This window comes from Patella vulgata, chromosome 8, assembly GCF_932274485.2.
Source record: "Patella vulgata chromosome 8, xgPatVulg1.2, whole genome shotgun sequence".
In the NCBI taxonomy this organism is placed as follows: domain Eukaryota; kingdom Metazoa; phylum Mollusca; class Gastropoda; family Patellidae; genus Patella; species Patella vulgata.
This window is the reverse complement of record NC_065886.2, coordinates 43,370,535-43,397,151: the sequence shown is the minus strand read 5'-3', so window position 1 is coordinate 43,397,151 and position 26,617 is coordinate 43,370,535. Positions and strand designations below refer to the sequence as shown.

Genomic DNA, 26,617 nt, shown 5'->3' with positions numbered 1-26,617 from the left:
TGTAAACGGGAGAAATTGCTCTAACCAACCATTGACCCACCTAGAGTACCCCACAATTTGTGTAAGTGGCCTAGCCTGATCTATGACCTACCTACAGTGCCTAACAAGTCTAATGTGTCCCACTATATTTATGCGTGGCCTAGCATGACCCATTACCCACCTAGAGTGTCCACCATTTTCATATGTGACCTTGAGGTCCCCACAATAATTATGCATGGTCATAAGGTATGTCATCAAGTGGCGTGGTTTCGATTCCACGCTTGTACAGAGTAGCGTCCCCTGTCCAACTTCGTGGGTTTTCTCTGATTCCTCTGGTTTCCCCCCACTCCCAAAGACTCCTCTGTGTAAGCGAATGATTGAAATAAAATTGAGCAATATGTTAGTCCTGAAATGACCCAGTTTGTGTCTAGTCGACATTAAACCTCATTTTTCTCCCTCATGAACCTTTCATGTGAGGAAGTATTGATTTGGAAAAGATAAAATGACACAATTCTCCTCAATAATGGTTGTGGTGGGCCATGTGCACATAGTGAGCTATACTTTTAGAACATTTGGTACAATGTCTCAATTATTTGTAAATAGAACAAACAGCTTAAATGGACATTTGTACTGTCAAATATGGTTTAGTCTGCTATTGGGTATTGCAATATCAGCCCATATCCTATTTTGGTTTAAAATATTGAATAAATATAATGACTTATTTAGAACAGAGGAACCGGAATCGAACAATTAGCCATCATATTATATTGTTGACATTGCAATGTTATGATTTCATATATTAGTTGTTACAATGATTGAACAATTGTTTTATTATTTGAAGAGACTCAGTACTGATATTGATTTCAGGTCCTCAACAATAAAACATCTTCAATATAGATCTCTAGGTATTTACCAATATACTGATCAATATAATAGATGGCTATTGTCCGCTACTTCCACTCTTCAATTACTGTCATATTATTGAGCGTACAATACACGTAACTTGACATATCTTGTTAACAAGTGGAACAAGTTGAAGTGATTGACTAGTATTATGTTCCTAATTGTTATCAAATTAAAATGTGATTTTATGATTGTAAATATTTTTAATGTACAAAGGGAATAAAGAAAAGTGAAATGGGTTAATGAAGGCAGGCATGCAGTGGCATGGGTTCTTTTACATGCAGGCCAACACGTACACAGGTGGAGGTTGTTTTTTTACCTATCCGAACAACTAGATGCTCTTCCTTGCTAGGCTGTCTGTCATTCACTACTGACAATGGGGAAACCAGACTGAAAAATCCTCAAGAACTCTGGCAATATGGACATCGAAACCCACAGCTCCAGATTAGTGAGCCAGCACCGTACCCACTGAGCTACTGTGACAAAATTATCTTGTCAAAATCCAGTGAGAGATATGCAGAGAATTGGCAATTTTCCATTGTTTTGGTGGAGATTTAGGTTGTGAAAAATCATTTGACATACACGCTTATCCGATCACAAGGTCACAAGGGTGGGCGTGGCGTGGGAGTAGGAGTGGGTAATACATTATTGAGATCACTATATGTATATTATTAGCCACATTAAATTTGTTAGACTATATTTCAAGATGCACCTCCTCTTTTCAAATATCCTTAGAAAAAAGGTACTTTAAATTGATAGTCTCCAAAAATGGGCTCTATTCCGAATTGCAAGGTGGGTAAACTTTATGTCAGCTAATTACACACTAATTACCTGTTAATATATTATGTTAATATATTATGTTAATTATTAGGGTCAATAAGAAGTCAACTGATATAAAAGCTAATAAATACAGGTAATATTGACAGACATGTATGATAATAAGTTGACATAACTTGCTGTCATATCGTTACTATCACTTGATGGTAGATACCATTGATTCTGTGATGTGAAGAGAAGATATAGAGTTGTCCCCACTAAACCGAAGTACACACAGACTTATGTAGAATATCTTGGGAATTTAATTGATAACGTTTGGGGTCCAACTTCAAGTTCTACATAAGTGTGTTTGTACGACAGTTCTGCGAGGATAACTTCATCTCCTATTCACATCTACAGACTTCACCTGCATCAGTTTTTGATCCAGCAACTACATTAATCAAATTTTTGGACCAGGAACTGGTCGCTAACAGCCACTCATCTTGTTCTTTTTCTTATTCTCCGGGCGATGCTCTTCGAAAATGCCTAAGGCTCCATCAATTCAAGTTCGATATGCTTGTTCTTTGAATAATTTTTTTATTCTGCATGGATTTGGTGAATTAGGTTTTTGAATTTCATCCAAGATCATGGTCAGTTCCTGGTCCATAGTACAATCATACTTGTTCAGAGGAATATTGCCGATTCTCCCCAAGCTCCCCATCCTTATCCAATTCTATGATGCCCAGTTGAGCAATCTGATTTACACTTGGTCGCATTCCACGTCGTGATGAAATTCGGGATGTTTGACCTGTTAAACAATCTATGCCCAAACCATTTTTGATTTGAGTTACACTTGAAAGAATCTATAATGAGAGTGGTTTACATTACCAAACTCTATCCCATTTTGAGACCACCTTACTTTGATGTTTAATTTTTTCATAGCAAAATGCTAGTGAATATTGTAATATGGCATGATCAGAAATTATGACCACCTTATGATTTACTGTAATACTTAGTCAAGAACTTGAAGAAATGGAAAAGTATAAGTCCTTCAACTTTGACAAGGAGATAAGTTTGAGTTTCAAGTGTGAGAATTTGGCCAATCTTTGTTTATCTAAGGATCATATAACGATTATGTGTGTACTTCTCAGTCAGTCTTATATCAGTTACTACTCCCCACACGTAATAATGCAGGTATTAAGTCTTTATGTAAACTAATAAACATAGATATGGGTCACTGCGTTCAAACAGGTTTCATGATCCTGTCGTTGACATTATTGGCACACAGACCCAATTCAGAAGGGGCCCTGAGAAATTTAACTTGATGAGGAAAGGAATTGGTTTCAGCGGAAACACATAATTAAATTTCCGAAATTTCTAATTAGCAAAAGGTACAACAATTTTAAAAGGTTAATGTGTTTAAGATATCTTGAATGGTTTAAAAGATATGCTCTGGAGTAAAATTTGTATACCATAGTCAAATTTGTTTCCTTGTTAACTCCGAGAAATTAGCACAACTACTATAACACATTGAGGTCTATACACACACAGTTTATTGAATGCTCCAGAAGCAATACCAGGACAGACAGAACTCATTTCAACATTCCTAACTTCGTTCGGTGGAGAATAATTAGCATATGTTAGTCTCATGATGATTTAAGTAAAGTTTGTACAGGATGTTAAACCCGATTTCAATCAGTCCTTAAAGATACATTATGGGAGATATTTATAGAGAGTTGGTCATTCTTGCTATAACAGTTCAAAAGTAGATGATGAAAGAAGAATATATTGAAAAATTCAGTCAAATTACTTTATTCTGAACATAGTTATCATCGTTGTAATATTTGCCTAGAAATGGTAGCGAAATGTGTCTTCACCGTCGCCGAACGTTTGATTGACAGGCGTTAACTCCACCTACATATCTCGATTATCAAGTAAAGTTTTCAATGGCATACGGAAACGCTTTACAGCGGCCTCGCTAAGTACACTCTATCATTTAGCCTCGATCTAACTGACGTATTTTCATCAGGTTGCCCCTTATCTGATTTAATCAATTAGTGAAATCCTATTTAAATCCGAGCTGTAGCCGAGCCATCCGTGGGTCTACAGAGTTGATTTTGGTCTTGTTGTTTAAATAAAGATTAATTTATAATTTCTATAACATCTGAAGCCTAAATTAAGACTTGCAATAATCAGATTTAGCTCTTGCATAATGCATGTTTAAGCAAGGTCAATACTAAAAAGGTTATATATTATATTAATATTTAAGAGGTCACTATAGCCTTGACAGTGGTTGAATTGTCTGAAGAATATTTAAGACTAGTTTTATGAGACAATATTATAAATTACTGGTCGTTATAGACTCGCCATTGTCAACGTCAATAGCCCCCACATATAAACATCCATAAAATATAGTACTACCGGTATATATACATATATCTTAATAGTGCGTAAACATGGGGAGAAGTAATGGAAGGATTATTTTGTCTTTAAAAAGCTATAAAATATCACCTTGTCCGTCAAATAAACAAACATATTAAAAAAGAAACAAACATATTATATAAACATAAATTATTGTATGAAATGTGACTTGGTTTTTTTCTGCCAACCTTACAATTTGTGTCAGAACACTTTAAATCAGTGTTAAAAAAAAAAAAATGAATTCTGTAGCCATGTTGTACATGTCATGTGTATTTCAGATGCATGCTGTGTATTACAGATGGCATGTTCTCTACTGTACATCATATGTTGTGTACTATATTGCACAATATCACATGTTGCACATTAATAGTCATATACTAGTTAATAGTATGCTCAATATTGTACAATATTGGATAATTGTTTCTTGTCTGTTGAAAGGCTATACATGTACCAAAATATAAAATCCAGTCAATCTACAGGGTAAGATACAAAGTGAACCCCCTCCCCAACTAAGCCCTATCCCCTCCAAAATCATGGATTAGTAGGCTTAACAGATTCTTATTCAAATACAAAAGATGTTGATTCTTCTTTTAATGTGTCCTTTAATGAAGAATGACCATAAAATTAATTCAAATATTTGTTTGTATCTCGAACATTGACTAGACAATAATAACATGTGTTTTGGTTATCTCCCTTGCTCCAGGCACTATGTAACAGAATTTATTATAGCGATAAGTTTGATGACCGATAACGAGATGGTCATTGCGTACGAGGTCTCGGCTGTCAGTTCACTTTGTTTTTATTGCTTATTTATCACTTTTAGTATATTTTATGACAGTTTTTCAACATGTCTTTGATGATAAAATGGTCAAATGATCATAAGATATTGAGCCATCAATCAAATTAATGGTTCCCTTTACTATACAATTTTACTATAAAATATTAACTTTTGGATGAATTAACCTGAGTAACCCACAAAAATACATTAATTATTTTTATAAAATATTAAAGTGAATAAATGGGGTTAATTAGTAAGCTGACTTTTTCTGCTCTAGAAATTTCATATTGTTTGGTGAGAACAATTTAACTAGAACTGAAGCACTGGAGATTTTAAAGCAGAATGAAAGCACTGGACAATTTAACTAGGATCAGAGCACTGGACAATTTAACGAGGACTGAAGCACTGGACAATTTAATTTGAATCAAAGCACCAGACAATTTAACCAGAATCAAAGCACCAGTCAATTTAACCAGGATCAAAGCACCAGATAATTTAACCAGTACTGAAGCTCTGCAGGTCAAATTATCATATGGTGACCCATCTTTGATTTATTTTAAACCTGGATTTCATTCAAGATTGTAACAAAGTCTGCTTAATATATGTGCATAACTACCCACCATACATGTACCTCTGTTTAATATATGTAAGAGTGGGTGTCTGATAACAGTACATGTCTCCCAGTGTATTAAATACATAGATTTGCCTACAAAATATTCAGAAACTACATCCTGTTTACAGTAATTTAATGTTGATTTGATATTTGTTATTTATTTCTTGCAGTATCTATGTAATTTGTCTTGTCGTTTTGTTTTGCATTTACTATTAGAGTAGAGTTTTAGCCCTTCATACTGCAGAATGTTCTTGTTATTGGGCTTTGCGCCAGTTTGTTCACCACACTTTATTTTTTTTTAGTGTTTTCCAAGATTCTATCCAGATTATCACCCTTATTGTTAAATTTGTTTGACGTTCCAACTCATGACCTCAACTGGCAGTCTATTGCCATTTAAGAGACGACCATTGTCTTTCTTGTAAATCATAATTTATTTTTATACGCTCACATTTTCATGTGGGCGTATATTCTCGTCACCTCTGTGGACAATCTACACTCTACAGGTCACAATTTTTATCTAATTTGGACGAAACTTGAAATATATGTTTAACCCCTCAAAGTTCCTTTCGATATTGGCATGAATCGAACCGTAACTTCATGGATTATGGCCCCTGATTGTACGAAAAATCATGTTTTTAGCTTGTGAACACTCAAGAAGTCATTTTTTATCTGATTTTGATGAAACTTTAAATGTATGTTTATAACCCAAGGATCTTGGTTCCTTTTGATATGCTCGCATATCTGACTGTAACTTCATGGATTATGACCCCTGTTCGAAAAATCACGTTTTTAGATTATGGTCTCTCAAGAGGTCACAATTTTTATCTGATTTAAAAAAACGTTTGAATATATCATTGTTACACCATAATGATGGTTGTTTTTGAAATTTGTAAAAATTGGACCGAAACTGCTGACGAAATGGTCGCTCCATGTACTCAAATAGTGTTAAAGTATGTAGTAATATCAAGGTTGTGGACCCTCTAGAGGTCACAATGTTTATCGGATTTGGATGAAACTTGAAATGTATGTTTATAACCCAAAGATCTTGGTTCCTTTCAATATTCGCACATATTGGATTGTAACTTCAAGGATTGTGACCCCTGATTGTTAAAAAAATCACATTTTTTTTTTAGCATGTTCTCTGTCCATCTCTTGCAAAATGTGGGCATATCTTGCATCGCAACGGCTGGTCATTTTGAGCAAAGTTGTGCAGTGGACACTTACAGATCCATTGACTTAATTTGATATTTGTTGTTTATTTTTTGCAATGTCAGTGTAGTTTGTATTGTCGGTTCTCCTGCACTTACTAATACATGATCGTAACCCAAGATTATAATATTGTAGCGTTCATTTGTTTATATTTTATATTAAGAAAGTGACTGAAGGGAATAATTTGCTTATGCCTATGGCAGAAAACTCAATGCGGTTAACTTATATAAGCATTGGAGACATTTAACTGTTCAAATGGAAATATCTTGACAAAGTCTCAAATTTTCACAGATTGTCACTCCATGGACCACAAAGGGATTGAACTAAATAAAATAAATTGCAACCTAATTAAATTAACTTCCCACTATCAGCTTGTGTCACTTTAATTTTATCATTTTATCAATAATTTGTTTTTGCACATTATGCTATTCATTAATTTTCAACATCATGGTCCTATTTCTTTACTTATAAAACCAATTACTTAAAGGGTTAGCTGAAGTGTGTTATGCTGAATTAATATTTATTATTATTCAAGTTGAAGTTGTAAAAAGGTTTATTATTCTCATTTGAATAAGAAATTTAACAAGTACCCTTCAAATATAAGATACTCAAAAACCTGAATAGGAAAAATATAAACTGTTTACTCCCTGTATCAAATTTCAAAAAAGATTTTCATGCAATCACGTTACCAAATTATGGAGACGCTCAGTTAGATAATTCAGCTAGTTATAATCCTCGATCCTCTTTTCAAATTTCTTGATTTTTATCGACTGAATCAATATTGAATTTTGTTACTTGATATCTACGCCCAAATTTTTAATGCAACTGCATTTCTTTTCATTATTATTGTGTTAGTTTTTATTCAACTTTTTGTCAATTTTGACATGTGAAAAGTCAAGAAATATTTTAGAATTATAGATATGTGCATAAAAGAATTTTATTATTATTATTAATTTGTGACTTGAATTGAATACAAAAATATTTGAAATTCATGGGAGTAATTTTTTTTTGGGGGGAGGGGGGTATTTGAATTCAGTAGTGTTCGATTCAGTAATGAATGATATGATCAAAACAAACAAGCATTGAATCATGGTCTTGTGTTAATATTTAAAGCAATATTTCCTCGACAATCAGGATCCAAAAGACATGTCCATAGATTGAAAGACATATCCAAACTATTAACAAATGGATAGATTTTTTTAGATATCAACGGTAAACTCAGTGGTTGACGTTCTGTAAAAAATAAGTTATTTTTATATGTGCACATTAAAGAGATACAGTAGACATAGAGAGAGAGAAATGGGGTTTAACGTCCACTCGACACAAACCAGGTCATTTCTGGACTAACACATGGTTTAATTTTATTTCAATAATTCGCATGCGCGTAGGGGTCTTTAGCAGTGGGAGGAAACCGGAGGACCCGAAGAAAACTCAAGAGGTTGGACAGGCGACCCTACTCCTTGTCACGTACAACCGGGGATTCGAAACCATACCAGTCGACTCAATGACAGACTTTATGATACAGCGCGCACGCTAACCATTCAGCCATCCAACCCCCCGAGTAGACATAGATGATTGTAACCCACACTGCATTGATCCTTCCACATCCACCCATTCAACATCCAGGATTTTCCTATGATCAGATGTTATTACTTGATATGTAGGCTAATGATAATTTAAAGTATAAATGGGCAAATACAAGACATCTCTGATGTATGGTGAATTTTAGAGAAATGTTAAATTTTCCGGAATTCTTGGAATCAGAGAGTGAGTTTGTGATATTTTGAGCGGTGTGTATTCTTGGGTATTTTACAATAGTATACAATGGACATAGTAACAAAAAAAAACAATATAATTTTAAGAAGTAAGATTATTGCGTTAGGAATTAATTTGCAAATGTTGATGCAAGGAATAAATCCTAGAGATTTATTTTGAAAATAGACAGAAATTTTTAAGATCTTGCATAAATTGTTGTATTAAGTAGCAATATCTAATAATAAGAATTAAGCTGCTGATTGTTATTTCCATTGTCCAATTTTTTACGGCTTAATATCCATGTTAAAAAATATATATTCAAATTAATTATTTAACATTAAGAAAACAAAATCATAATATCAATGTAGATAATCTCCTAGCTTGGATTCAGTTGGATTAAAAACACTTCTAGGTGATGCTGGCTTGTTGACATCGTTTACAGATAGAATGTTGCAAAGTTTTCAATTCATCCTACCTTTGTAAATACCGGAATTGAACCATTTTTGGACAGATTTTTTCAGAAATCAACTTTCACAATATCATGTAGTTTACAAAGAATTCAAAATCCCTCAAATGATTACCAGTGGCTTTAAATCTTACTAGAACGAAATTCCAAACTTTTTAGTATAAAACTGATGTTTTGATGTGCTTGCAATACTCATTGTACAACGGCAATGAATAAGACAAGGGCTTACAAACTTGTAGATGTCATGTACTCTTGATTTAGGAATTTGATGTTTGTTTTGGCAGCCGTCACAATATTTTCTCTGGGGGGGACAAAAAAATGTTTTCAAAAATGCACACAAGATGATTGATTGAGACTTTGATATTATGTAAATTATGTCTGTCAAAATCTTGGCATTAAACACTCACATCAATATAGCCTCAGCGGATCAACCAGAAGATTTTTAGGTTGTGTACACAACTTTGATTTTTTTTCTGGGTAATTTGTAAATTTCTAGTTTAAAGCTAAAAGTCTAGACTCCATGACAGGGCTGTTAGAGTAGCAAATAAATGATTTACATTTTTGGGTGCGTTAATGTTGTTAAAGGGTTATCGGTTCATGGCAATTTTCCTGATTGGCTGTAAAAGGAGTAACATCATTGAGAATTTCAGATCAATATAACTTGTCTCCGATCAACATATAACCTATCTAACTTGTCTCCAATAAAACAATAGCATCTCTCCAATCAAATTATAGTTTTTCTATACTCTTTCCAATCAAATTATAGTTTATCTAAACTCTTTCCAATCAAATTATAGTTTATCTATACTCTTTCCAATCAAATTATAGTTTATCTAACTTGTCTCCAATCAAACAGTAGCCTCTCTCCATTCAAATTATATTTTATCTAAACCCTCTCCAATCAAATTATAGTTTATTTAAGTTGTCTCCCATCAAATAGTAGCCCATCTCCAACCAAATTTGGTCATCGGGCCAACCCCATACAATTAAGTATTTACTTTGGAAAGATTATGTGGAAAACAGCTTGTCTTTTAATTTAAGTTTTAATTATGGTTTAAAGTATCAATAGAACACAAAATAGATTATATATTTATTAAAACAACAATGTATTTAAAATCAAAGAGATCTAGCTGTTTTAAGACAAGTCTTCTTTTCATTGTGTGCCTGCTCTTTTTCTAGGTGTACCCTTTCCCTTTTCAAAAGGTTGACCGAATGCGTGTTTGATCACAAGGTCTGTCATTGAGTCAAGTGGCATGGTTTCGAATTCCCATTTGTTTGTGACAAGGAGTAGGGTCGCATGTCCAACCTTGTAAGTTTTCTCCGGGTCCTCCAGTTTCCTCCCACTGCTAAAGAACCCTACGCACTAGCGAATTATTGAAATAAAATTGAACTATATGTTAGTTCCCAAAATGACCTTGTTTTTGTCAAGTGGATGTTAAATGTCATATCTCTCTCTCTCTCCCCCACCCCCTTTTCAAAACTACATATAACTGCATTTAGTTGGGGTTCCTATTCCAACTTTATGTATTACCTACAAGGATAAATGTCAATCATATATTTACCTATATAGATCTTTTCATTATCTACCGGTCTTATCATAGGAATCGTGTTGAAAAGGTCAGATGTCAATCAGTAAATAAACAAGGGTTGATATTAACAATGGGTTGTACCTGGTTTTATCTACATCCTACATACTTACACAGATTACAGGTACATGTTTCATTATTTTATCTCGTTAGATGAAGATAAGGTCAGAAGATAATCTTAATAAAGATGATAAATCTACCTCTGATTGTAGTATAATACGTGATTTCAGTCTTAACGCAAGGGGTAACTGAGCGATTATCCAAGTCCAAAGCTATTGCTTCGTTTAGGTAGTGACAGGTGTCAGTAATGAGGCAGGTTATGCTTATTGTCATGAACACCTCAATCCATTTCTCGGTTTAGGAATTCTTAACAGGCTTTTAATCTTTGTTCAGTGATCGCCTTGTGAATGCATTTAAAAGACCCAAAATCGTTTTGACGTTGGTTAACATTTGAATGTCTGTGGCAGATAGCAGAAAGGGACATTCATGTCAATATCCCTGATAGTGATAAGCGTGGGTGACAAAAGTTGTATTCTCCCCATAAAAGAGTTAACCAAATCTCCCAGTCAAAGAAGGGGAAGTATCTTTAAAACAGCGCTTTAGAGTTTAGATTTAGAAATAGACCCCATTTATTAAACCAAGATCAAATCTAAGAATTATTCTAACATCAAAATTGAAAGTTGCCTCTCATTATGGTCACATGAAACACACTACCAAAATTGTACCTGAATCATAATCGATCCTGGATTGAGACCAGCTCCTGTTACTGGTTTGGATTCTGATTAAACATAGTTTAACTCTTTCAGACTACCGTCAATTTGGCGAAACTGTTCTAGGGCCGACCTGTATACCTTTTCATTGACATAACGTAAATTGGGATACTGATATTTGAGATTCTGTTTAGCAATTAAAAATGTCACCTTACACCTACATTTGTACCTACAGTGTACCTTATCTTAAATATCACCTACAGAGGTGTTGGGGTCTTCTCTTGAACATAAATACCACCTACAAAGGTGTTGTGGTTTTCTCTTTAACATATCATTTACTGTCATTTATCATTTCACCTGAACTAAATATCAAGTTTGCACTGTAAAAGCTGAAAAAAATATGTTTATGATTTCAACAAATGTGAAAAAAATGTGTCCACACACTCGGAAACTTAATGGCCATTGTTTATATATTTGTATAAAGGAAAACTGACACCGGATGAAAGCAGAGCCTCTTTGATTTAGGTCAAAATCAGGTGTTGAATTAGGTTATATAATGTGTTATTTGGATCATTGAGAAGACCAAAAGGGTTGAAATTAAATTTGATGTTGTGCAATGTGGAAATAGATCTGTGTACTAAATTTTAAGTTTAGACTGTGTTTATATTGAGAAATGATGTTGATAAATAGTGTGGCAAGAAATCAAATACAAAGGATAAATTACAAGTATATTTCCTGAGTTTTCGGAATACAGACAGGATTATAATCTGCTACCAGACAGCACTGTGAAATTTGATTCTCTTATTGCCTTGATCACACCGCTGAAATGGTTGAGACCACTAAAGCATAACAGCTAAAAGAAGTCTTTAATAATCAATGTTTTTTGTAGCAAACTTTTGGGTGGAATGTGATTGTAAACACAAAATATTATCTTTTCTTGATGCGACAAAATCAGTCTGTGTATCCCTTTGACAGAACGTTAAAGATCCCCAGAAGTTGGAAATGAAAATAAAGGTAGGCCGTAGTACCTCAGTCTGCAAAATTTCTTTTATAGCACACTACATGGTGAATGCTCACATTTATTATCCTGCTAGTTGGTGCGGAAAAGTAGGACACCAAACCCCATTTCATTTCATATTATCACGAGATAGAGGCAGGTTTAAGGGAAATCAATCATTTAGGCCAGGTGGACAATTATGTCAAGCACAAAGTAAATCCTCCACATATTTGAGACACTTGTGCAAACTGAATTTATAAATAGTGGGCTGAAAGTTCTGCCCTTGCAGATTTCTCTTTTGCACCTTGAACTCAAATAGAAAATAGTCTGTTTACATGAATCCAACTTAAAATTAACAATCTTTTACAAACAGATTAAACAATTGTCTTCCCCTTGAATACCCTGACTTTAGTTAATAATATTACATCATCGGAGAATTAAATATAAAAGTGGGATGTCGGAGACAAATAAAACTCTTTCTCGTTAAAAAGAAGTCTGAAGTAATAATCACTATGATCTTTATGTGTTTGTAAGAAGGGTAATGATTGGTTCAGTGAAGCGATTCATGTCTGGGTTTTCTATCTGTGTCTAGAATCACACGCAAGAGATGAAATGTCACACCTAGTTACATAACATTATTCATAGTTACCACAAACATCTAACTCTCCACCAATTAAAATCAATTAACCGAAAATCCTTTTGATTCAACTGGAGCTTAAATATTTTTCCTTAGTACCCTCTAGGTAAATGACAAAACATTTAAGAGGAAACTGCAGCCTACAGCATTTTATATTACCGGTAACTGACAAACTAGTAATGATCAGCCATGATCTTGAATGATAAAAAGTGCAAAGATTTTGCCTTCAATTATGTTATGCAATTACAGATATATGTCGATAACATAAAGATCCGATCACTATTGAGTAAGCATTATTATCTGATATACATATGATCAATAATGATCAATAAATAAATATTATGATAATTATTAGATCATTTAGAGCAGGACTCTATTTTCTGTCTTAGTTACCAGTCTTGACTGACTGACTGACTGTGAAATTGACCAGATGAAGAACTTGCTAGTCAGTCAAAAATTAAACTTGAGAAATCTATTTTTAAGTTACAGTCCTGTAATTTCTCATTGATTTCATGCTGCCATCTTATTTTAAAGATAGTTCATAAATTAAAACCTATTTAAGTTTTTTGTTTTAATTGTTTAAATTACTCTAAATTACTATCTTAAGAACTCCTTTCAACTCTTGTTTACTTTGATCTAAATATTACAAAATTTTTTTTAGTCTTTTGGTGCATCAAAGCTTTAAGACTAACAGGTACTTAGATTTGTAATCCACTCTAACAAGTTGTTAGGAATCAGGTGATGTTCAAATGTCAAAAGGAAAATGGGGCGGTTGGGTGGCCGAATGGTTTTAACGCGTGGGTGTTAGATTGTAATGTCTGTCATTGAGTCAAGTGGTTTCGATTCCCCACTTGTACGTGACAATGAATAGGGTCGTCTGTCCAAGCTTGTGGGTTTTCCCAGTTTCCTCTGGTTTCCTCCCACTGCTAAAGACCCCTACGCACAATGATCTTGTATGTGTCAACTGAATGTTAAACTCCATTTCTTTCTCAAAAGGAAAATATTTATACTACCATTAATCGCTTGTCATTAATTGCTTGTATGCAATAAGCCCCCGACCTGACACTTTTGCTTGGAACTGTAATGAATGGCACACTTTCTCTTATAATAGGAGGTCCTGGTGCTTGAGCTTTCAGGGCACTAGATTATAAATTAGATTGTCCTTGGCCATTTGGCAAACCAAGACCATCTATGTAAAAGAACCCATGTCATTTTGAAACCTAACGTATCATTTGCAAAATACTACTGTCTGGGCAAAATTCTTCTTACTTGCATTGCACACATAACCTTAAAATAAGAAATGTCATTTATTTATTTCAAAATGACAAACGTATTGTGTTGACAAGAAGTTAAACCCTATTTCATACCCCTCTTATTATAATTTATTTACCTAAATTCACTGTGAGGTAAAATATAATTTATCAAATGGGGTTTAACACCTTGTATTCTCTTGGCACAAATAGCTAAAGAAGACATTGTATGCTAAGTATTACAGTGCTATGAGGAAATATTTTGCGCCGACAGTGGCTCTACCAAAATAAACATAATTGTTTAATTTTAATTTGTAGGCAAATCCGATACCATTACACAAAATAATCAATGCTCTAATTTCTTTTATATATTTCTTAAATAAAATATCATGTTTCCACAATTGACTGGTTGTGACGTCTGCCAAATTTTCCTTTAATTGAATCATGTAACCTTGGGTTGTGTTAAATTTAAACAAAAATAACACTCACCAAATGTGTGAAAAGTCTCACTCTTAAATCAATAATAACACATCAATAGTTTAATTTATTTTTACGTGAGTTGTTGCCTCAAGTAGCTGACATACTGAAATAATAGAAGAACGTAACAATTATTTAACACAGGAATCCATCTTTGTTTATGTAGCTTAATCTAGCAGAAAATTAATTTTCTTACTAAGTCTTAGGTCATTGAACTTTTGATATAAGAAGTTTGTAAGATCGTTAACCCTATATAATGTCCATGGTAAGATCTTGATTTGTATTTTTGTCTGTCATTTACATTGTACAGGGATTTTTTTCCCATGTTCTTGAAGGAGAAGATTGGTGAAGATAGGGGAAATGATGTTGGGTAAGCAATTTCAGAGGACCAACTCTTGATGGACCTGATGTATCGGATGCTTTTTACAAGCAAATGCCTATAATAGGTCACATAGGCTGAATCCCCGAATACAGACTGCTTAGCCCTTTCGTTAAGATGGTGTTCCTGGTGAATTCAAATTCTTCAGTATGAATGTGATAGATGAATTTTGGGTGAGATGTTTAATTTAAGTGATTTATCACAAATTATCTGCCCTTCTATCAATTTCTAGATTTTGCTTCTGCTTCCACCTAGGACACAAATCGTGTATCATAATGCGTTTCAGTGCCATTTGTAACAAGGGACTCAAAGAACGAAGCTAGACATATTCCACAAGTCATGTCAAACGGTTACGTCATATTCTTATCTCGAGAGCATGTGCAATAAACACTATCGGTGTAGACAGGAATAACCAGATGCCAGAGATTGCCATTCGATTGGGACTTATGGTGTATTTCACTAAACAAAACTGATTAGAAATTACAGTAAAAACAGAAACGATTGAATGTAAATCAGTTTATATACATTCATATAACATTATTATATGTGTCAATTTCTAGGTCCCAAATATTAATGATTTAGCTCCTTAAAACCATATTTTTATAAATCTTTCATTCCACTTTGTACAGGTTAGGACTGATTGTGTTATTTTAAAGTATACAATAAGATGATGGGAATGAGATTAACTGGTGGGATATTTGTAACAATAAGTAGATGTTTTGGACGAGAGTATAAGTTGTTATGTCATCAAGTAGTATATGTTACAGATTATCTACATCTTATATAGTGGAAGTGATAATATCCAGTTAAAATGTTTTCACACCTTTAGGCCATGTTGTTGTATGGTGGGGTCATTGGCTGTGAACCAACCGAATAATCTTTTTGTACCCGTGTTACTCAATTACGCTAGCTTGACACTCCAAATATCATTGAACACTGCCCACCCCCCTACAAGTATACGTCTTATCCTTTGAGTGTGGTCTTTTAATCCTTTTAGATAATTTCTTAAAATCTTGCTGACATTGGCAAGCCAAACAACGCAACTTGTTGAACCATGTTAAGACCGGAGAGAAATGGTTTAAGATATTCAGAGCTTACTAAGGTAATTGTCCCATCATGAACCACCTCTCTAAAAGTTTTTGACAACTGAATGAATAGAACGTAATCCGTGTGAGAGAATTTAACGTGTGCTATCTTGTAATCTGCATACATCTTAATGGAAATCCAAGCTGTTACCAAAATAATCACAAGTATTTTGTGTAGGATTGCAGTAACATCCAATTTTTGCATTTGTGAACTTGAGTTCTGATAGTTCATTAAATTAGCAATGGGGATTTCACTGTTCAGATGCACATGTGAAATCAATAAAAACTTTGTAATTCAGTCGTTGTTGTTTGTATTTCAGAGGAGAGCCAAATAAAGCTCCACTCAATCAACGAATTGAAAAAATCGCTCCTCTCAAACAACTCTCCCAGTTTTGATAAGAAGAGTGATTTAGAAATTAAGGAGAGTGATCTGATATTAAGGAGAGTGATTAGTTATGTGCATGGTAAATGGTTCTAAGATCAATAACTGCATGCAATGGGGTCATTCCTGGTTTCATAAATGATAATAAACCCCCAATGACTATGTAAAGGAGAGCGATTTTCAGTTTTAAGGGGAGGGAAAAAACCTCCACTCGGTCGACATTCAGGTGAGCGGCGGGTGCTCGAGAGCGATCGCTCGCCTTAAAAAACAATGACTTTGTAAACTTTAGATGTCCTTATTTTTTGTTATTGCTTAGAATAATTTTGAATTATGAGAAGTGGTATCAGATGTTCTAGAAAGAGTAAGAAATACCCTAATGGAATCCGTAATTGGCTATAATAATAATACATCCATTTACATCATGCCAAATTCCACTAAGCATGCTCATAGCATACAAAACTGATACAAAAATTATCTGGTTTAAATAGTAAGGGCAGGGGGACTGCACCACACACAATTACACAAAACATGTCTATGGACAAGAAACAATACACAGAAATCACAAACAACATACATATCAGATCAAGTGAATGGAATCGGGGGCTAGCCGTAAGTGTCCACTGGGTACAGGCTTCACTCAAAATGAAAAGAAATAAATGATTTACAAATTTAATGAATTTTGAAAAGATGGTTCTTTAATTGCCAATTATTTGGAATGCAGTATTCCTTTCATTTTACTTATCACTGAAGTAATGGAACATGTAAAGAAAATTATTAGATTCTTTATCTTTATTTAACATTTTAATAATATCAGAAAAATTTATATTTGATATAGAAAAGTCTGTGATTTACTGATATTGAGAGGTGATTTATATAATATTATGTTTTTTGGTTGTGTTCTTCTGCAGTCTGCAATAAATCCATTCTATTGTCATGTTAGATATGAGGTCAAACTTTCAAAGAACCGTAAACAAACAACAGATCAAATGTAATCCTATTTTTTTGTGGTCGACATTTTTTTGGATCATAAACCCATGAAGTTAATGACTGACCAGTGTGAAAGGGCTGGACAACCTAAGATTAGATGTGCTTGACTGGATAAGAGGGACAAGAGTTAGATGAAGAGGTTGGGTGATATGTAGTTCTAGTTGGAGGTTGTCCCAGGGGAAGGAGATAGAGTTTCTCTGTTTAGCTTATTTTAAGTTGATCCTCCAGGCTATATGGGCCATGAGGGACAGCCTTAAGTACGGCCAAGTTAGTGTCATTGACAAAGCTTTGATTGTGGTTTGAGTTTAACTTGCCCCCAGGCCAGCAAAAGACCTCCATGTGTGTTTTATAGTGTTTAGTAGTCACTAGACTCTCGATGGTGCAGCACAGGATTTGACTTCGTGTCAACTACGTATTGAGTTTTGATAGTATCAACAGATAGATCCAGCTGACTTCATGTGATTTTTTTTTACTTTGATACAAATTTTGATTAACTTAGATCTACACTTGTAGTTTATATAGTTTTGTCAACCTATGAGACTAGGATCAAACGTCGTCTGCTCAGTGTGAACTATGTTTGATGTGATTGTTTATATTGTGAAGACTTGGATTTACAACTAAGAAACACTACAAATAACTTTTTTTGATGTTGTATCATTAAAGAAAGTTTAAAAACACCCAGTTGGCAGTTTATTGTGAACACTGTTTTGAATTTAGTGAATATTACCAGTAATAAGGAACTCAAAGCTTTTATGAATTAATTCTTTGCTTGATAAAGACGGAAGAACCCTCGTCGAAATGTCGCTGAAATAAACTCTTCAAAGTAACTTGTATTCCATATAATTGTGTCATGTATTATTTTATGAATTAATTTCAATATGAACTTTTGAGAAAAAACATGACATATGAGTTTTGAAATTCGTTTCTCTAATGTTTTCAAATACGTGATGAAGTTGAAAGATGAAGCTGATAGATGAAGCTGTATATTGAGAGTGTGGACTTCTTTTATTAATTTTTGTAAAAGGATTTATATAAAATGGAGTTATACAGTAATATTGTGTATTACAGGTCAGTTTGTATTAATATTTTTCAGAAAAGCATTTCTGGAATTAATTGACCCTGATATATAAACAAAGACTGATTAGGGGTTTTAATTATACTGAAATGCTGAAAGAACTGAGTTTCGCCCCCAACCCAAGACTCATTATTTTTTAGAAATGGTTTGTTTTTCTTGACCTGGGTATATTAATAAAGACTGATTGGGGAACTCCGTTTCAAAAATAATTACTTAGGATTTTTATCAAAATTATGACCCATATTCTTGTAAATGTCTAGTAGGCTACACATTAAATACAACTGTACAAAAAGATTTTATTTCTAAAAATCATTGAATTTGGATCAACTTTTCGAGTCAATTTAAAATTCAACATCTATATATTATGACATTAGGAATTCTAATTTTTAGAAGGGGATATTTATTATATATTCGAGTTGTGTTCTAAATAAAACAAATCCTGTCTTCATTAGCCCAGTCAGTGCTAAACAGTAGGACGTTAAAATGTGAAGCCTGTGTATTTAAACATGGATTACACACCAAATACCGTCAGCTGTAGCACAACACTTCAATAAATTGCAATTTATTTTTTAAATAAGATTCCTCCTCCGACTGATTTCTGTTTGTTATTCAATAATATTTGCTTTCTGTGACCTTTAAATTCTATCTGGCTGCAATCAATGTTTTGTGTCGGGTCATATTCAGGTTACCTCAACATATATTTATATATTTCGGTATCCTAAATACACCGTTTTAAAAATATATCCGAACTTCCAGAAAGATATTTCCAGGGATCATATTTTTTGGGTGATCTACAAAGTTTAACTTGCCAGATGATGATTGAATGAGTGAGTGCTCAAGGGCAGACTCAGTGGGTGACATATTGGATAAATTAACTTATTAGGCTTATAATAAGGAAATTTAAGTCTATAAATTGAGTTTCCATCCTCATGACAGATATTCAGATAAAAATAAGTTTAGAGGGTCTATGCTTAAGGGGAACATGTCTTTAAATGCACTTTTAAGATATTAGTTCCTAAAACTACTTATTAGCTGAGGCAATCAATCTTTAAGTAAAACTCTCTCTTATTTCATTACATAATAAATTTACAATGCATGCCATCTTGTAGATGTAAATTGACTGACAGGTTCATGCTACAGTCAGTCCATTTCACTGCCAAGATTGGCAAATCTGACTGGAACAAGAGCCATTGTTAGAAACACATTGATAAATCAAGACCTTTGATATTTACAATAATTACAAAACATGTTAACACGAGAAGGTGAATTACATGTAACATTCAGGTATTAGCAAACAACATGATGCCTAACATCCGCTTGAAAAACATCAACGCACATCACAGGTGCATATAACATCATTATCTTACATTTCAACTCGTCACTTTTAAATCTTTGGATATAATAAAAACAATGTAAGTTATTTTGAATTTGTTAACAAATGATCCATCTTCATGTTTGTTGCTGTTAATTCTTAGAAGGTTTATCGGAATAATTAGGTAAATTAATTGTGCTAATGATAATTTGAAATACTTTATTCATTGGGTATTCTATAGATTTAGATCCCAGATCAAAAATCTATGAATTTCTTTACAATAAATTACATTTTTTTTTTATGAAAGTTTTTGTCTAGCTATCATTCACACAATACTTTGGTATTTAACTCACTCACCTTCCAAAAAAAATTTAAATGTGTAGGCCATCAGATTTGATTTATCAAGATTTGAATTCCAGAACTTATCTGGATGAAATGACAAAAAAGGTTACAATTGTTTAATACATGTATGTAAAAATTTATTCATAATTTTTTTTATGACAAAGCTGTGACACGTTATATTATAACATGAATACAATCTAAGATGATCTACCGGTATACACTTGTATAGACTTATCAATACATTATCATAGACTGGAGATATCTGCTGAACATAGAACAAGCTTTGAAATTTATGGACATTTTTTGGTAACTTTAATATCTATATACTTAACAATATATTATCATAAAAGCTGCTATTGCTATTGGAGATATCTGATGAAAAAAGAAAAAGTTTTTGAAATTCAATGGACCTTTTTTGTGACTCATTTGATATTTATTAATAGAAGATTTCAGTGCAAGATTTGAATATTTTTGGCTGAGATTGTACACTTTGAGTTTGACCCTGTCTCGATCTTGCACATTATTACATGGGAAAATTTAACTTATTGAATATTGGATAGAAGATATATATAGTTTAAGATAAACTTATGGTCCACATCTTCCTGTCAGAAAAATTGCTTCAAGACATGTCAAAAAAGCTCACATTTTTAGGAACTGATGGAAGTGCAAAATTTAATTGTGACAGTAGCGAAAGCAGAGTTTTCTAGTGGGTACAGGGTGTGTGTGTGTGTGTGGAGGGCCTCCCCCAAATTTTTGTCAAAATTTCCTGTGAAATAATGTGTTTTGGGGCAAAATCACAACTAACAGAAATAATTGCACGTTAGCATCCATCATAAACGGGGGAAATCAGCTGATGGTGCTTGGATACGGTTAGCTTCAAAAGAAAAGTACACAATTACTTTTTAATCGAGGTGATATGTTTCATACTTTTATAAATATACATTTTTGACAGACACCAATTTTACCCTTTTATGTGCCTTTTTTTGGCTATTGCATCCAATGGTTTCAAATATTTTTTTTGATGCCATAATATCAGAGTGTCCACCTCCATCCACAGGTGGTATGGTTAAATATCTGTATTTTAACAAGTTCATCAACTCATAAATCACCACCCCTAATCTCCTAACCATGTTGATGACCTTTAAGGTCACAGAGAAAGCTTCATGTTACATGGGGTTAATTTGATGTAGATAATCCTTGCTAGGTAACCCTACATAATTAATACTTAATAAATCAACTGGATAGAGAAATTACCTGGTGAATTTGATTTTGAATTGGATTATTTTGATAGGTATATATATATATTATATTATTGTATGGTTGTGTTGAAGAATATTACATATTGTTATATAGGCTTACACATGAATTGAGGTGTGAAAAACCTAACAGGAAATTTGATCCAGACCTTTATGTAGATTTGTTTCAAGGACACTGGGATCTGTATTCACACTTGCTGATTTTAAGGGTTACAAAAACTGTATATTACAAGTATTTGTAGAAGTAACAATTGCCTAATGGTTTATATACTGGCTTATAGTCCATACAATATGCCCTTCTATTTGATTTTTAAATCAATTGTAATTATTCCTCACTGACTTGTACAATTAAAAGATGCACATATTTAAGATTTACGTCATTAATTGTAATCATATCACGGACAGAATTTAGTATGCGCAAATTGTGCACTGATCAATTTTTGTTATTTAAAGTATCGATGTGCCATTTGCATTTTTCGCTAAAATATCAAATTTCTCACAGCTAAATCCAGGCAAATATGTACTAAGATTGATTATTTAATATTTAATTAAGAAATTCAAAATACTAGATAATGGATTCAATCAGATTTAAAACCAGTCTAGCAATAAATTTTCATGGACAACAAAATGGCGGAGAGCTTATTATGTAGCGAAGTAGTATAAATCAATGAAATCTCAATTCCGCATATCTTTATAAATACTGAATGGAATTGAACCATTTTTGGACTGATATTGAAGTTCGCAAGTGATTCCTATAGTTCTAAAATGGCACATTCGACTCTAATACCCTGCCTTGATCAGTTGAAATTAATTCATTTATGACATTGGAACAGATTGCAATTGGGACCCTAGACTATATAGTATTCCAACTTCATTTTCCCTTGATAATAAAATCAGGACTTAATGATACAGTAATCACAACATGACAACCAATTTCTACTTTCCCACCCATAAAATATGTCTTTTAATGATGTGGAGGTCATCTGAATGACCTTTGACATTGTAAGGTTAATCACTGATCACTTGTGAAGAGCCTACACCACAGATTGTTATCTGGTTTCTGACTGGATTCACTTCATTTCATTTGGGAAATGAAATTTTGAATTGTACTTTTTGATGATCATGATTTTTATCAATTTTATTTTCTTGTGAATCTGTGTAGAAAAATTAGAAAATTTTGGGAAATATGTGGTGCGTCTAGAACAAGAATAAAAGTGGACATGAAGCATGATAAACCAACAGAAAAATGAATGATAATGATTATGGACTATTAAAATATTTAATTTGGATGACGAAAAGAAAATGTGGGTTTAATTGTATTTTTGAGTGAATAAAACAGATAAATTCACGATGAAAGCCTCTTGTGCAACTATATGAAGGTAGAAGGTCTGTGATACTTTTAACGAAGAAATACAAACTTTCAATCTCCTTGCAGAGTTTGCCATTTAGCCTCCAATTTCCACCATATCTATGTTTCCTGAAGTTATCGTGACCATAAATGAATAGAATTAATCAGTTTGAAGTATTTTTGGACCAAGGTGCTTTTTTAAATAAATAAAAGTACCTTTTAAAAAGTAAAGGTATGTAAATTACTCGTACCTGTTGCCTCTCTAGATTATAGGAAATCTTATTATGAACCACGAGTGTGTCAAACTTACAAAAGTCAATCTGACATTTTTGAATTAAAAAAAACAGCCATCTTGTTTTATGACTCAATGACAGAAAGATGGTTTATTTACCTTGAGACAACAGATTTAACAATTATCTCAATTTTCAAAATCCTTATCACGTTTGACACCTAAACTTTTTTCTTGTAAAATTTTACTCCAATGTGTGTCTTAGCAGATAAAGAATTTCTCACTGGGTTGGCCTTGCAGATGTGGTTTAATGAGAGAGAGAGAGAGCCTAGAGCTGTCTGAGCTATAAAAACTTGTTCATGAAGACATTCAATTGATTATTTTTGTATGTCATCCCTATATTTACCTCTTCAAGTGTCGTTTTGAGTAAATAGGAAAGTATACAACATTAATGTAAGACGTTTTGGCTCCAGAGGTTTTTTTAACCCTAACCCAACCTGCATTGGTAGAACCTATTAACCTCTATGGCCGAATGGAAAGGTTGGTCTACCTCGATCTAACCAATAGTACCAGCACTTTGAAAGTTTTGTCAAGTCAGCAATTCTGTTGAATCTGTCAATTTGGAGAGCAGAAGGAAAGAAAGACATTAAGTATATATTCTGTTATTTTCTATATTTGTGTTGGATTGTGGAATTTTCAAATCTGGGGCTCTTGTGAATTATTATACAATATGTTAGTTCTGGAATAAACAACATAGTGTTGAGTGGATGTTCAACCCATTTCTCTTTTGTGTTTCTAACCTTAGTTTTAAAGCTACGTTTCCAGAAAAGTATTTATCGGGTGGTTATTTCCAATAAAAGTATGACAATTTTGGTATATATGGAAAGTAGAACCATCCAATCCTACTAGAAAAATACTGGATTCCCAGAAAAACACCCATGGTGCGCATACAGGACAAAAATGTAAGGGTTTTCCTAATCGTCTTGTATATGCAATGAATTCTTCTCCGGCTTCACACCTGTTGCCAGGTACCAAGTCACATGACACAAACATGACCTCTTTTAATAGATTATTTATAGAAGGGTTATTCCCTCACAAATACAATGTTCTGAGAAGGTTTTGAAGCAAAATTTTGATAGATTAATTAATTTAAATATGTTTTTAGTCCAAATATGTCATCAAATCACTCAGTTTGTACACTCACATCTTTTGTGAATTTTATTGAATGTAACAAGGACTGAGAAGAACCTTTGGATCTTTTAAGTCCAGATATCAGGGGTGGGGGACTGCAGAACTTACAAGGAAGGTGGACCTAGTTCTTCAGATGAGGCAAAAAACAAGGTTCACTTTTGTATACATTAACATGCAAGTAAAAGAACTGTTGAAAGATGGAATTTAAAGAGTGTACTGGAAATAACAGAATTATTTTATTGACAGGAATTTATAGCTCTGCTCCTGATCATGTTTAAATTCCCAATCAGTGACCTCAGATGAAGATATGACCTTACATTCTGTGTGACCTGTGTTTGTATTAAAATTTATATTTTACGACTAGAGAGAATAATAGAACAAATTGAGTAGCTGACAGTTACACGATTTAAACTATAGAATCAATAATTATATATAAACTTTTATTGTTATTTTACCAAGGGTGGTCTATTGCTGCTTAGTTGACCTTATACCATGACCTTTCACCTTTCTAAGGTCCCCATTGGCTACATGAAAGTTTGGTCAGCCCTTCTTTCCATCCAACAGCTGGATAAGCTGACATGCACCCTTCAACATCCTTAGTGTTTTCTCTCTATTGTTCTTATCTCCCAAAAGAATTTCTTCTGTGAGATTATTGTTGACATTGATTTTGAAGAAGAATTCCAATTTGTGTAAGTTTGGGTTTTTTTATTGTTTTTTTTATTTATTTTTTTTTTTACAATATTTGATAAATATTTAACATTAACTATATATTTAGTACAAATGTTTGACCTGTTGGTTTTTGTTTCTTATATTTTGTGTATCAAGTTTTTTTTATTTTTATTCCTAACGATATATTTTGGTTGTATAAGCTTATCAGAAAGTTATATTTCAGCTTAAAACTAGTTGAAAACGATAAGAGAATACTTGTCGAAACTTTGTGCTATATGTGTATAAACCAGTGATTGTTTTCCATATAAATTGTGTTGTGTTTTATAATTTTATTATTCTCTGTTTAGAGTAAGATAAACTGAGTCCAAAGCTTATTTGTCATTTTAAGTAGGTCATTTTACGACCAATATGTATGGAAATTTTTAAAAGACATTAAACATCAAATATCTGGATATCGTTTATGGGTTCTGTCAATGGTTAACATTTGGGCGAATTTTTTCGTTATAAGCTATCTGGATCAGATGGACATGAAAACATCTTGGTCTGGCAAAGTGTGTAGTTGATTGGAAGAGAAACATTTATTAATGAGTTTTAAAACAGGTCAACACACCTTAGTATACAGGTATAGGCATGTCGAATGGCACTGCCGAGGATAAATTAACAAAAAAAATTATTTTTGTTGATGTCCTTTTCAGAAGTTGACCCTAAGGTCACACCCAATTTGAATTATTTTTGGTCTTTAGGAACATGTGTTAAAATTTTGCTTAGTTTTTCAGGAAAATGAATAATTTAAAACAAGTACTTGGCTGCTCTTCTCCAATGCTTTTAGTTAAAAAAAAATTAATTTTGGAAATTTTAAACAAAACATCGTTAAGGAGCCTCTAGTGGTTATTAATATATCAGGACCCTGAGGACCCTGAAGAATTAAAAATTAAATTTGTTTTTCCCAACCCATTTCCTTTAATCTGATGCGTCGCCTTGATTAGGATTTTGTTTTAAGATTAGAATCTTAATCTGAATATCATTCATCTAAAGAACACAAATATTAAAGTAATAAGAAAAACAAAAGTAGTGATTCTGAAGATCGTCAGTAAAAGAATAGAAAAGGTTTATAGATTTCTTGTAATAATATTAATCAGTGTTCCTAGTGACAGGAACATGCAGGATGACCTTAAGGGTCACAGGTCAACAGGATGACCTAGGTTGAAGGTTCAGGTGTTGTTTTTAGAGGGGATGTATTATGGTGTTTGTTTATTTTTCATCATGTTTGTTGATAATCTGGATTATGGAGGCAAAAAGATAAGATATAAGTATAAATATAAATTTAGAGAAATAATGGAGTTTTGCCCTTTAAATCAAATCTTATGATTGCGTTTGACTGTTGGATATTCATGGATATAAACTTACAATTGACATCTATAAAAGGAAATCTGATTTACAAACAATTTTCACCTTTTCCTTAACCAAAAGGCTCAAAGAGAGATGGGTATTAGGAAAAATATAAGATGCATACACAGATGGTTTACAGTGTTTGCAGTATTCAGTTGTATTCAATACTTTCTCACACAATATATAGAAAAGTTAAGAAAGCTCAAATATTTACATCATTTCAAAAACATCTTAAAAGTTTTCAAGTTGAAAATGTATCAGATGATGGTTCTATATAAGGAAGTCAAAAGTTTACCCAAACCTGTTTAAACATTTAAAAACCAGTAACAATATAGAAGTAGCCTAGCTACTATAGAAATAGAAATTGTTAGCTGTATGAACTTCCAAAATAAATGAGAAATTGTCTCTGGTGCATGCACTACCTGCCTCATACACA

At 33.1% G+C, this 26,617-nt stretch overlaps 1 protein-coding gene across 3 annotated transcripts in view; it reads left to right on the top strand.

The window, feature by feature from the left end:
* LOC126831141 (protein Shroom1) overlaps window positions 1-26,617 on the top strand; it is a 134,022-nt gene that overhangs the window by 30,842 nt on the left and 76,563 nt on the right. The gene's annotated exons all lie outside the window — the stretch shown is intronic.